The sequence below is a fragment of the Elephantulus edwardii genome, unplaced genomic scaffold (genome assembly GCF_000299155.1).
Source record: "Elephantulus edwardii isolate Elephantulus edwardi_28Jun2011 unplaced genomic scaffold, EleEdw1.0 scaffold00018, whole genome shotgun sequence".
NCBI lineage: Eukaryota > Metazoa > Chordata > Mammalia > Macroscelidea > Macroscelididae > Elephantulus > Elephantulus edwardii.
In genome coordinates this window covers 20,596,707-20,610,367 of record NW_006399768.1, presented here as the reverse complement: position 1 = coordinate 20,610,367, position 13,661 = coordinate 20,596,707, and the positions used below count along the sequence as shown (strand labels likewise).

Below are 13,661 nucleotides of genomic sequence, written 5' to 3'. Positions count from 1 at the left end.
AGAGGAGGAATGATGTATACTTCATTGAAACAGATGAGGAAAAGAATTGTTTACAAGGGATATATGATTGGGTATTATTGTCATTATATGACAGGAGTCCAGAATGAAGGCTGCACAGTGGGGTGGACTTGAGGGGAGGGACTGCATAACAATGAAAGAGTTCTTCTTTTACTTTTCAAGGAGAAGAGTGAATTGGGGGGAGGGAGCGTGTAGGGAGAAAAGTGCAACAATGAATGACTGGAATCCCTAAGTCTCTGTTAACTTTCATTAAAATGAATTTTAAGAAGTTCAACTATTAAAAAACCGTTATTTTGTCTTATATACACAGAAAATTAGGTTTCAATTTGATAATTTCTACAGGAACTATTTAGTGACATTAATTACATTTTACATAATGTATTAACATTCACTTTAATTATGTTCTGGTTGTTCCATTTCTAATACTCTAGTTTCCCTATTCCCTCATTTTCTCATCTCTGCTTGAGAGTAACTGTTGAATGCTCTATAAGGTTTTGTCAGGCTTGTCTTTTGAGGTACCTTTTGGCTATTAGTTGGGTACTTAAAACATTCACATCATATTTTCTTATTGCCTGTGTTGAATTAAAAGCTATGGTGGAATAGCTAAGCATAGGAAATTGATACTAAATTATCATTTTCCTTCTAGATTTTATTTAATCTGTCATTGTTGAAAATATACACAGTATATTATATATCAATCCAACCGTTTCTACATGTGCAATTTAATGACATTGAGTAATTTTTTTAGTTGTACATTTTTTTTCTTCTCCTATTTCCTTTTTCAGTTTTGTTAATGTTTGCGTTACATATTTTGGAGGTCTTTCATTGGTACATAGATATTTATTATTGTTATGTCTTCTTGTTTTATTGATTTTATGGTGGTTTTTGCATGGAAATATATTTTATCGGAAATTAGTATCACCACTCCTGTTTTGTTTTTTTCTTTTTTTAACTTTATTTTAATATTTTAAAAATAATTTTAATGAACATTAGTTGTACATTCTTTTTTAAATATTTTAATTTATTTATTTTTCATTTCAATAGTTGTACATTCTTACCCTCCTTTTCCAACTTGTTCCTCTCTAATTACTATAAAGGCCCTTATTAGCAAAAACTTATCCCTATTAAAGTTTCCAGCAAGTATTCTGAGATGCTGTTGTCAATTAGTTATGATATAGACAGTTCTTAAAAGAGCATATGTTCTTTAGAATCCTACTGGGCCTCCAAAAGAAAAAGACTGATAATCCAATTACAAAAAGGGCAAAAGACATGGAAAGACTTCATAGAGGAAGATATTCGGATGGCCAACAGACACATGAAGAAATGTCCCAAATCATTAGCAGTAAGAGAAAAGCAAATCAAAACCACCATAAGATATCATCTCACTCCAGTATCTTTGGTAAAGTTTAACAGGAAAGCAAATAATAACTGTTGGAAAGGATGTGGAGAAATGGGAACCCTAATACACTGTGGTGGGATTGTAAAGTGGTACAACCACTCTGGAAGGCAGTTTGGTGCTTCCTCAAAAAGCTGAACATAGAAATTCTGTATGACACAACTACTATATTGCTTGAAACATACCCCAAGAAAATGAGAAGTGAGACACAGAGATTTGTACACCAATGTTAGTAGCAGCATTATTCACCATTGCAAGAACATGGGAACAGCCCAAATGTTCAATCACAATTGAATGGATTGAGAAATTTTGGTACATTCATATGGTGGACTACTAGGAAGCATGCAGGAACAATAATTTTGAAAATTACTACATAATTTGGGAGAGACTGTCGAGTATTATGCTAAGTGAACTAACTCAGTCCTATAAGGACAAAAACTGTATAGTATCTTTATTGTAGAAATAGAAAGATAACTAGTAAAATGTGTTTCAAGATCCAAGTGTAAGAATAGAGAGGTGAGTATGGGGATAATAACAGAGTTGCACAATATGATCATAGAGGGACTTGTGGGTAAAAGAAATGGAAAAGAGCGAGGGTGATAAACAATATATATGAACTTTGTAAGCAAACCAGTATAAAAAAAATTTTATTTTTTTAAAAAGAGCATGTGCTCAAGACAGGCCTTTTTTTATTAGTTCAGCTAAACTACTATTTGGTTTTAAGATAACTTCAGGAGTTGTTTTTGGTTTAAGATTTAAAGATTATCTCAGGACAGTAATTTCAGGGGTTCATCCATGATAATTTGGATTTTACATTTTCCTCCTTTTGCTTAAGATTCTTCTAAGGAATCTTTGATCAAAATGTTCACTAATGGTTGCAAAGTATCATCCACATTTTCTGATCTCAGGGTAAAGGAGGGAGTTGTGTATGAGGACCGTTAGTCACAGCTTTCTCATCTTATTCCTGACTCTCTCTGCTGCTTCAGTTGGATAGAGACCAACTGTTATTCCTTGCATGTCTGTCTGCAAGTTTTTAAGACCTCAGGTGCCACACAACTTAACAATAAACACATTATTAGGTCAATTAACTTGGATGTCTTAAAAACTATGACTGTACGACTTCAAACAAAGAACCAGATTCTAATGAGGCATCTGACTGAACACAAGCAGCCTTACCTACTTTTTTGATCACCAATAACCCCCTTTCCCCTGTCCCACCTGTTGGTGGTAACCACTAATAAACTTTGATCTCCATTTGTCTTTTCATATAAGTGAAGTCACATGATATTTATTCTTTTGTGAGTGGCTTATTTTGTACAGTATAGTATCTTCCAGCCCCATCTGTACTGTAACATGTGTTAAGACTTATTTTCCCCCACTGATTGACTAGGTTTCCATTGTATGGATGTACTATATTTGGTTTACTCAAGCACCTGTTGATTAGCATTTAGATTGTTTCCACAGGTTGGTTACTGAGAATACTGTGGAAATGAGCACTAGTGTGCAAGTCTCTTTTAGAGTCCCTTCTTTCAAGTCTTTTGGGTAAGTGAATAAGATCAGAATTTGAGTACTGTTATTCTTTTCCTAGTGAATCTGTACGACAGTAGAAATGCCCCATAGGGTTCCTGGCATCTTTACAAGAGCAGGTTGCCTCCTTTTTTTCTCCCTTAAAAAAGCTAAATGCCTTCACTGGAGTGCCAACAGAGTTCCTGAGCTGGAATCAGCTTGACAGCAGTTCTATTTTTAGGAAGAACTATTAGGGGTTGGTTGTGGTGGTTTTTTGTTTTGTTTTGTTTTTTTAATGGCTGTACTATATCTCACCAACAGCAGGTGAGGGTTTCAGTTTCTCCATATCTTTAGCAACATTTGTTATGTTCAGATTTTTTTTTTAAATCATAGCAATTTTCCAAACTCACTTCAGTGAGGGCCGTTCCAGCGCTCAGTGACCCTTCTATAGGTTTCAAGGCTGTAAATACCTATGGAAGGAGACTGCCCATCTTTCTTCTGGGGAGCTGCGGGTGGATTCCTTTAGGTTAGCAGCCTGGCACGTAACACATGACACCACTAGAGTTCCTTAATTAAGTTGTTGATGTTTTATCTAAACTGTGGCTATTGGATTCTTGTTGGATATAGGTTTTTATAAATACTGTCCTAGGTGGTAGATTGTCTTTTCACTTTTTCTGGTATTTTGATGAACAATCTTTTTTCTTTTTTTTTAAATCAACAGAGGAAAAAAATCTCTCTAACACAGTGTGTTCTGAAATGTAGTGATTTTTCTTTAATCATTCTCCACTTTTAAGCTCATTTTCTGAACTGTAGGGTGGTACATAAACTGGGATTTTTCTGAACTTTAAGGTAGTGCATAAAATGAGATTTGACTTCCCCAAATAGTGTTTAAAGTATCTACCTATTTAAGTGTGTTCACTGACACGATACTGTTAAATCCATTTTATTTTGCCCCCCTCTTCTTTCGCCCTTCCCCTCATTTGCTACCGCTATTCTCACATACTTCTTTTGACTATTTATGAAAATCTTCCCTCGTAACAATTATATCCTAAATTCACAATGACCTGTTTGCAATTTTTCACTCCTTGTGTTCATTCAATAACCTTCTCCTTCACACACACATTGAAAAGTAATCGTTTTGCTGGAAAATACTTAGCACTCTTCTAAATTTCTTCAACTTTTTATCAAGTAGGAACCAATCCACAGTTGCCCCTTTGGTGGGTTAACTGCATGGGAGGAGACTGCCCATTCTTCTCCCGTGGAGCAGCTGGTAGGTTTAACTTCACGTCTTTGTAGTGCAGCTTCTTGCTATTAGGCCAGCAGAGCTCCCAAGGTCATATGTTGTTGTTATGTGCCATTGAGTCTCTTGAACTCATAGTGACCCCATGTACAACAGCTCTGAACCCTACACTATCCTATGCCAACCTTATTGTCCCTAACCCACCTAACTCCACTACTGCAACACTGAATCAGTCCATCTCATTGAGGGTCTTCCTCTCTTGTGCTGTTGCCCCACCATCCCAAGCCTGATGTCCCTCTCCAAGGACTGGTCCCTCCTTGCAATATGTCTGAAATATGTTAGACGGAGCTTCAGAATCCTTGCCTCCAAGAAGCAGTCTGGTCTCACCCTCTCTAGGACGAACCTGCTTGTTCTCCTAGCAGTCCATGGTATATTCAGTACTCTTCTCCAGCACCACAGATCAAAGGCATCAATTTTCCTATTCTCACTAGTCATTGTCCAGCTTTCTGACACATAGCAAGGACTTGCAGACTATGGTCTAGATCAGGTGCACCTCAGTCTCCAGACTAACACAAATGCTCTTCAGTACTCTGGAGAGGTCCTTGACAGCAGATTCTCCCAGTGCAATTCATCTTTTGATTTCCTAGCTACTGGTACCAAGAGTATTGACTGTGGAGAAAAAAACCACACAAACAAACCCTAAAGCTGTCAACAATCTCAATCTCTTTACTGCCTATCACGATGCTGCTTATCATGAGAATCTTTATTTTCTTGATGTTGCGCTTCAACCCATATTGAAGGCTATATATCCTTGACCTACTACACTTCCTCAGGTCCTTCTCAATTTCAGCAAGCAGGGTTGTGGTATCTCCATAATGCAGGTTGTTAATGAGTGTTCTTCCAATCCTGGCACCACATTTCTCCTCATAGAGCCCAGCCTCCCAGATGATCTGTTCTGCATATAGACTGAAAAGGTATGGAGGTAGGATGACACGTCCCTGGTGTACATCCGACCTGATTTTAAATCATGCAGTATTCCCTTACTCTGTTTTGACTACTGCCTCCTTGTCCAAGTATAGGTTTCACATGAACACAATCAAGTGTTCCGGGATTCCCATTCTTTTCAGAGTCAGCCACAGTTTGTTGTGATCCACTCTGCCTTCGCAGAGTCAATGAAATACAGGTAGACATTACTCTGGAACTTTCTGCTTTTAGCTAAGAGTATATAGCCATTAAATTTTTTTTTTAATGAAAAAGAGACACATAAAAGACTATTAATAATGAAACATGTCCAGTGGAGTCCTTACCTAGGCTTTCACTGGACATGCTTAGGACATCACCTTTGTATTAATTAGTTATTGTGAAGTGAATATGACCCTTAAAAAAACCTGGGTGGCACAAGAGGTAAAATATTCAGTTTTTAACCAAAAGTTTGGCAGTTCGAAATCACCCAATGGTGTCATGTAAGAGTCGATGATCTACTCCCATACAGAATACAGCACAGAAAACCTTATGACTGACGCAGCTGTACTTTTTTTTTCCAATAGAAAAAAATAATTAAAGCATTCAATTGTACAAATTACAAATCTGTTCCAAAATATACTTACATTAAATAAAATACGTATCTCAGTAAGGTAGACGGTGGATTCTGGGTGGTGGATGCATTCTGGGGAGCGGGGGGGTGATACGTGGGGGCCACGCTCTGGGGGACTGAGAGAACTGCACCCAACCTCAGTCTGTAGCAGTGTCTTATTGTCAGTCTGCGGGTTACACTAACGTGTATTGCATCACTGGACTGGGCAGGGAAAAGAAAGCTCTAGCCGGAGGTGAGTTCATGAAACTCTGCAAGGATCCCATCAACCTACAGTTTGAATAAAGGAAAACACGGGCAGGTAAGCAGACCTCTCTTAGGACCCAGAAGACAAGCTCTGGCTGCCTCTCGGTGGGCTTCTCCACTTCTGGGTACAATGTGGACTGACCACGCAGGAGGAACAAGGGCACATGAGGCTGGAGAGGCAGGGCTCACGCTCGTCCGGACGTTGGGCCCAGGGGCCTGTCCCACATCATCTGGCAAAGCGCTTGAAATAGTCGTCCACCTTCTTCCGGAAGTCCTCCTTGTCCCGAAGGTGATGTTCTGCAGCTTCAATATTCAGTGGGTCATCAAAATTTAAAAGATCAGTAAATAGTTTACTCCCCAAACAACATCCTTCAGTGTCCTGGTGGGGGCCCAGCCAGTGCTGTCAATCGAATGTTCTCGCAGTAAACTCAGACAGATGTCTCTGGTCTCTGTGATGTTGGGGTGCCAGATTTTGGCCAAGCAGTTCACTTTGGGAGGCACCATGTTGTACGCATCAGGAACTCCAGTCTCAAACTGAAATTTTCCACTCTGGAAGTAACCCTCATCTGGAGTCACCGTCAGCTGGAAGCAGTGGAGCTTGTTCAGATAAGGAAAGTGGACTCTGCAGGTACAAGTTAAGTGGGCTTCAAGGTTTGCAACCTCTTTGACGAGCAGCTTGTCCCGCACCGACAGGCGCCATGGCCGCGGAGCGTGCCCCCTTGAGGCCGTCGTGCTGCTTGAGCTTGCTGGCCAGCCTGAGCATCACGGCTGCCTTTGCCCTGGGCTCCCCGAGACAGGCGAGGCGGCTCGGCACCCAACACCATGCCCGGCCCGGTGGCGACCACTCGGCAGACGCGGCCCCTCACGGCGGAGCCGGCTCGGGGCGGCCGTAGCTGTACTTTTTTATGCGGGGTCGCGAGGTGTCATAATCAACTTGATAGCACCTACTACTATTGCATTCCTTAATTTCGTATTCTTCATAATCCACATCTTGAGACTTAAATTATGTCCTCACCAGAGCCATTAGACTATTCTAATTAGCTTTTAAGTTTTTTCATTTTCATTTATTTGTTGTTAGTGACTGAACAACAGTTTTGAACAAAAGATCAAAATCATGTCCTATATCCTGTGCCAGCCTCACGTTCACCTCTGTGCTCAAGTCCACTGTTGCACTCGCTGTGTCAGCCCATTTTTCAAAACTTTTTTAATTGGTTTGCATATATAATCCTTTATATACGTCATGTTTTGTACATGTACTTTGGGTTCTGTGCCATCATTTATATATGTTGTGCTTCACTCACGTACTTTGTGTTTCATACAAACATTCATAGACATTGTAATTAATTACCATTGCTCTATGTGTTAGTACATTTTACTGAGAATCTTCTTTCCCTGAATCTACTTTTCTAAGCATGATGTCATTTGCTAAGGACAGGTTCACCCTGACAACATGCTCAAAGTATGTGAGATGAAGTTTCATTATCCTTGCCTCAAAAAATATCCTGGTTGTATCTTCTCTAAGACAGATTTGTTTGTTCTTTTGGCAGTTCACGGGATATTCAATACTCTTAGCCAGCACCACAACTCTAAGGCATCAACTCTTCAGTCTTCCTTATTAACTACTGAACTTTCCAGATGCTTAGGAAGCAACTGAAAATACCATGACTTGGATCAGATGTGCTTTGTTCTTTAAACTGACATCCTTTCTCTTTAGCACTTTCAAGTGGTCTTTGGCAGCGGATTTACCCAACACAACACATCTTTTTATTTTAATTAGAATTCTGCAATTCATGATATAGGACAGGACAGGGTTCAAATCTGTTGTTCACAGGGTCACTATGAGTTGTACTTGATGGCACATAGCAACAACAACAACAACATTAACTTACAAGAGAATGAGTTGCTGTAAGGCAGATTCCATAGAAGAGATGACGTCTTGCTGCTCTTGTTTTCAATGATTGCTTTTCACAATGGTTCCTTTATTTTCTTGTCTTCTTTTTCTGTATCACTTATTCTCTTTTCCGGTTCAAAATTGTCTTTGTTATGGAAAGACATACCATTTCCTTGTTACTGGAGCTAAAGGGAATGTTTTATCTTTTCTGCCAATTTTCCTTTTAAAAAAATTCTCCCAAGATTTTGTGCAGAATAGTGAATGAATTTCTTAAAAGTAAGACACATAGGTGACTAAGACATTTATTTATTTTGACTCTTTATCTTTGTTAAAGTAGTTCACAGGACAAAAGACATATGGCTAAGGCGTACCTGTAGCAAGTCCGAGTGACGGAATAGTTTCATTTGGTCCAATTTCAAAACATACAGAGAGTCTATGCATCTACATTTTATAAAATTAGAATCCTAAAACATGATGATGCTAATTTAGGAATTTTTATTCTTGCTGTCTAAAATATTTTCACTTCATTTTATTTCACTTAGTAAAAAGGCAAACAACAAAACCTTAAAGAAACAAAGCCCTTTCAGTCTTGTCAATGCTTTTCCCACAGTGTTAATACCGTGTAACACTGTTTTAGCTATCAGTGGTAAGCAGAATGCAATTACTAACACTCTCATAACTAAAAAAACAAACCATTTTGAACAAGCACACCTCATTCCTTGATCCTCATTCCCAATGGAGAACATGCACACAAGCATCAAAACCAGAACAGACCTGATCTGAGCTTCTAATGGACTGACTTGGAATCCTAAAGGCAACAATGATCTATGTAACACTAATAACAAAAGAATTAGCATTTATGTATTTTGGGTACAAATGTGACTAATATGTATGTATCCTAACAATTATCTCACAAATACATATTTTTTTAAAAAATTCAATAGCGTATGGCCATGTTCATAACAGCATTATTCACCGTCACAAGAACATGGAAACAGCCCATATGCCCAACCACAAATGAATGAATTGAGAAGTTGTAGTACAGTCACATACTGAAACACTATGCAGCACACAGGAGCATTCATTTTGTAAATTACTACCTAACTTGGGTGATACTGGAGAGCATTATGCTGAGTGAACTAACCCAGTCCCACAAGGACAAATACTATATAAAACTATTATTGTAGAATGAGTATGAGGATCCGAGGCAGGAGGAGGGTGGAAATAGAGGGGTGAGGGGGAAGGGTATTAATCATAGGGGTTGCACAATTTGATGGGTGGGTGCAGTGAAGGAAGTGGAAAGGATCTTTTTGTGAAAAACAATGTATTCAAATGTTGTGAATAAATCGTAATAAAATGAAAAAAGAACAAAAAAGAAACAAGCAAATGCAAATTAAAACAAAGGAAATAATCCTCAAACACTAGGTTCTGGGTAGAAAATGCAAAATACTTGCATCACAAAGGGTTTTTAGTAAGTAGAGCAATCAGCCAACTCCCTAGTCAATGGATCATCTCAGTGCATTGCTACCTACATATTACCAAAATTACAGAGAAAGATGCAAAAAAAGGGCAAAAGAAAGTGCTATTTTATGTGATTTCTGTTTCAAGTCCTAAGAGAATCCTGATGAGAATTGCATGGTCTAGGGTGGCTGACAACAATTTAAGCTTCTTTGCTGTTGCTGCATTTTATTAGGAGAACTTGATGATAACATTTTTTTTAAAAGTATTATTTTTTGTGTGTGTACTGTCAAATTGGATCTGACTGGTACAGGAGGAGATGGCCCCTCCTTCTCTAGCAGAGCATCTGGTGGATTTGAACTGTGTACCTCTGGGATTGCAGTGCAGCTTCTTGCCACTAGGCCACCAGAGCTCCCTGATGATAACATTTTAACTTGTACTTTGCACCACAAAAATGGGAAAAGTAGCCTGCATTCAAGCTGCTACTTTCTTTTTTCCAAACACTCCAGTGAGGATTCATGGGAACAGTTGTTAAGTGTTTTTGAGGAAAACTATGACCCACAGTGACTCTGTGAACAGCACATGGAAACCTTGCCCTATCCTGCACCATTCTCATGATCCGTGTCATGTGAAAGCCATCCTTATCATTCCCATGTTGCTCCATCAGGGGAGCAGAGACCAGGCCAAATCTCTCCCCCCTCACCGCCGACCCAGTTCTTTTTTTGCACGCAGTCAAAATAAAAGGCATTATTTTCAAGGAGGGAATTCACAAAGTGGCCCAATATCTCTTTCCTTAGTTATTATCACTGTGGGGGAATCGATAATGTGCTAATGCCCAACTCTGAGATCCACAGGGCTTGAGACAAAGGCATTCATATCAGGACATCCCAGAATTATTTACTACAGAGGTTTAAAAGATTCTAGATAGCTGTCATTAAGAGAACGTGTAAAAGTGCTATGTTGCTGTTATGTGCCATCGAGTTGCTTGTGACTCATAGCAACCCTATGTACAACATCCCTATTGGCTCTGTCCTGTGCCAATCGCACCATCTCCTATACACCCATCCTGATTACCCCAGTCACGGAATCAATCCACCTCATAGAGGGCCTTCCCCTTCTGTGCTGTCCCTCCACCCTACCAAGCACTATCCAGAATTAAGGTTGCATAGTGGAGTGCATTTTGGGCAGTGGAGGTGGGCAGGGTCGGGGTCGGGGGAAAAGTTTATCTTTTGCTTTTCAAAGAGAGGAGTGAACTGGGGTGGGGGGTAAAGAAAAAAGTGTAACAATGAATGAATGAAAATCCAAAATCTCTGTAAATGTTCATTAAAATCAATAAAATAAAATTTTAAGATAATATAATGCACATGAACAAAAAAAAAGAGAACTATCTTGCATTGTTGCTGTTGCTGCTGTTGAGTCGAGTATGACTCTTAATGACCCCATGAACAAAAGATCTGAACCTAGTCCTGTCCTGCGCCATCCTCACACTTCCTGACACACAAGAGCCCACTGCAACAGTCACTGTGTCAATCCCCCTAATTGAGGGTCTTTTTCTCCTTTGCTGACCCTTCACCCTTCCCAACACCATGTCTCTCTCCAAGGAATAGCCCTTCCTAGCAATATGTCCAAAGTATGTATAGAGGCGAAGCCTCATCATTCTTGCCTCCAAAGAGCACTCTGGCTGCACCCTCTCTAACATGTATTTTTTCATTCTCTTGGCTGTCCATGAGATGTTCAGTGCTCTTCTCCAACACCACAGGTCCAAGAAATGAATTTTCTTTCATCCTTATTCATTGTTCAGGTCTCAGATGCATAGCTAGTAATCAGATAGACTATGACCTGAATCAGATGCACCTGAGTCCTCAAACTGACATCACTACTCACTCCTCAATAATTTGGAAAGTGCAGATTTTCCCAGTACAATGTATTTCCCTATTTCCTGACTGCTCATATCAAGGTGTTCATCAAGGATCCAAGCAAGATGAAGTTGTTGACAGTTTCAATTTTCTCACCATCCATCATGACACTGCCAGTGGAAAGAATCTTTGTTTTCTTAATATTGAGATGAAATTCATACTGAAGGCTGCATTTCTTGATCTTCTGCAACAAGTCTTCTGCTTCAAGTCCTCCTCACTTTCGGCAAGTAGTCATTTTTAAAAAGGTGTACATTGACTGAGGAAGGCTGGCATGAACGGGACACATCCTATTTGTTTAGGTAACAGGTCTAGTTTTACTAGACTGCCTATGACAGGGAACTATTTTGCTCCAAAGGCTCTGTAAAGCAGGTACCTTCAGCCTGTTGGGTTTATTTTTCAGGGCTTTGACTGCACAGAGGGCAAACACATCCTTCTCCTTGTGTCCCTGCATTGAGCTGTCTCAGAGCCTGAAACTGACCCCTCCCCGCTTCACAGGAAAATGGCTATGCCATGAGTGCGGACGATGTGAAATTTGGGGAACATATGGCAAGCTGGAAAAAGAAGAGTAGGAAGCCTATTGGGGAAGACAAAGTTTTATATATTATTAAAAACTGGTGTTAGTATTGCCAACACAGTAAATAATATACCAGGTTTGCCTGAGATGTAATAACTTCATATAATCATCATCTTCACTGGTAGGCAGTGTGGTTTAAATGTTGGGCTGCTAACAGAAAGGCCTATGGTTTACCGAGTGGCTCAGCTGGATAAAAAGAACTGCTTCCATAAAGGGTCGCTGTGATGTCCTGCTGAGTCAGAACTGACCACGAGTTTTCAGAAGCACTAAATTGCATGGGTGGAGAGCTCTGGAAATCCTACAGGCAGTTTGACTCTGTCCTATCAGGTCACTCTGGGTTGCTAAGGTTTATCATACAGATGTCTTTCCTATCCAATCATTAACTATTTATTTTGTGCTTCAGTAATTCTTGTACGAAGGAGTAAAGAGGAGGATGGGATACAAACCCTACCCTGCTAGAGGTTTATATAAGCTCATAGAGCCTCACTGCTAGGTGCTGCTTCTTGTCGATTGCATGTTTAGGACACACTGTCTAGCCTACATCACTCATCTAGCTGTGCCACAAATGACAGTGTACAGGACCGTGGCCCTTCACTCATCAGTTTCTCCAAAACCTGCCTGCATACTTACGTCATGACACAAGTCATTCCCCTGTTGTGTCTAAGTCTCTGGTCGAATCACTGAACTCAAAGGCTATCCAGGAACTGGGGAACTGAGCCACAGTCAGAGCTGTAAATAAATGTTAGCTGTTATGAACCTCTACAGCTGGCTAAGCATCTGAGATTCCACTCACCTGAAACTTCTTATAAGTAGTCTGCTACTAATCTTGCTGTTGTTGTGTACCATCGAGTGAGAACTGACCCACAGCTGACCCTCCAATGGATTTTCAGATGCAGTTAATCACGTCTTCTCCCTTCTCCCACAGAGCTGCTGGTGTATTCAAACCACAAGCTTTTGAGATTGCAGTGTAGCGTCTTGCTACTAGGCCACCAGCACTTCCTGCTATTAATCTTAGCAAGATGAGTTATAAAAACCGTACAATGCGTCAAAATTGAGTTGATGGCAATATGTTGGTTTGTTTTTGTTAGAAGCTTGAATTAAAAGGTGGCAGAATCAGACTTTTTTAAAATAGTTGAATGTTTTAATGTTCTTGCCAGTTATGCATAAACTATGCTGTCAAGTTAATTCTAATTTAATGACTCTGTAAAGATTTCTGAGGCTGTAAATCTTTACAGGACGATACTGTCCATCTTTCTACTTCACAGTGACAGATGGGTTTGAAACAATAAATTCTGGTGAGCAGCTGGATACATTATACATGACACAACCAGAGCTCCCTAATTCACAAAGCAAGTACATGGGCAATGGGTGAAGACATAGAGTATTTGAAAAATATTATAAGCTACTGGATCTGATTTATATTTCTAAAGCACTCAACACAAAACAGCAGAGTACATATTGTTTTAAATTGCACAGAAAACATTCACTGAAGTAGAACCATGTTCTGAATCAAGAGACAAATTTTGGTAAATTAAAAGAAATACAGGATATACTCTCTGAGCATTTGAGTATTCAAAATTGATAAAACAAAAATATCCAGAAAAATTTCCAAATAATTACAGTTAAACACATTTGTAAAGAACCAATTATGAGGGAGCTCTGGTGGCCTAGTGGCAAGAAGGTGTACTGTAATCCCAGAGGTGCACAGTTCAAATCCATCAGATACTCTGCTGGAGAAGGAGGAACAATCTCCTCCTGTACCAGTCAGACCAGATTTGACGGTACACACACAAAATATAATAAAATAAAAAAAATAAAAATAAAG

The 13,661-nt window shown here is 39.6% G+C and overlaps 1 protein-coding gene and 1 pseudogene across 1 annotated transcript in view; both read right to left on the bottom strand.

Moving 5' to 3' along the window:
• The window catches only part of TENM3 (teneurin transmembrane protein 3), a 674,684-nt gene that overhangs the window by 36,836 nt on the left and 624,187 nt on the right, over window positions 1–13,661 (bottom strand). The window lies entirely within an intron of this gene.
• On the bottom strand, window positions 6,224–6,760 carry LOC102853664 (annotated as a pseudogene).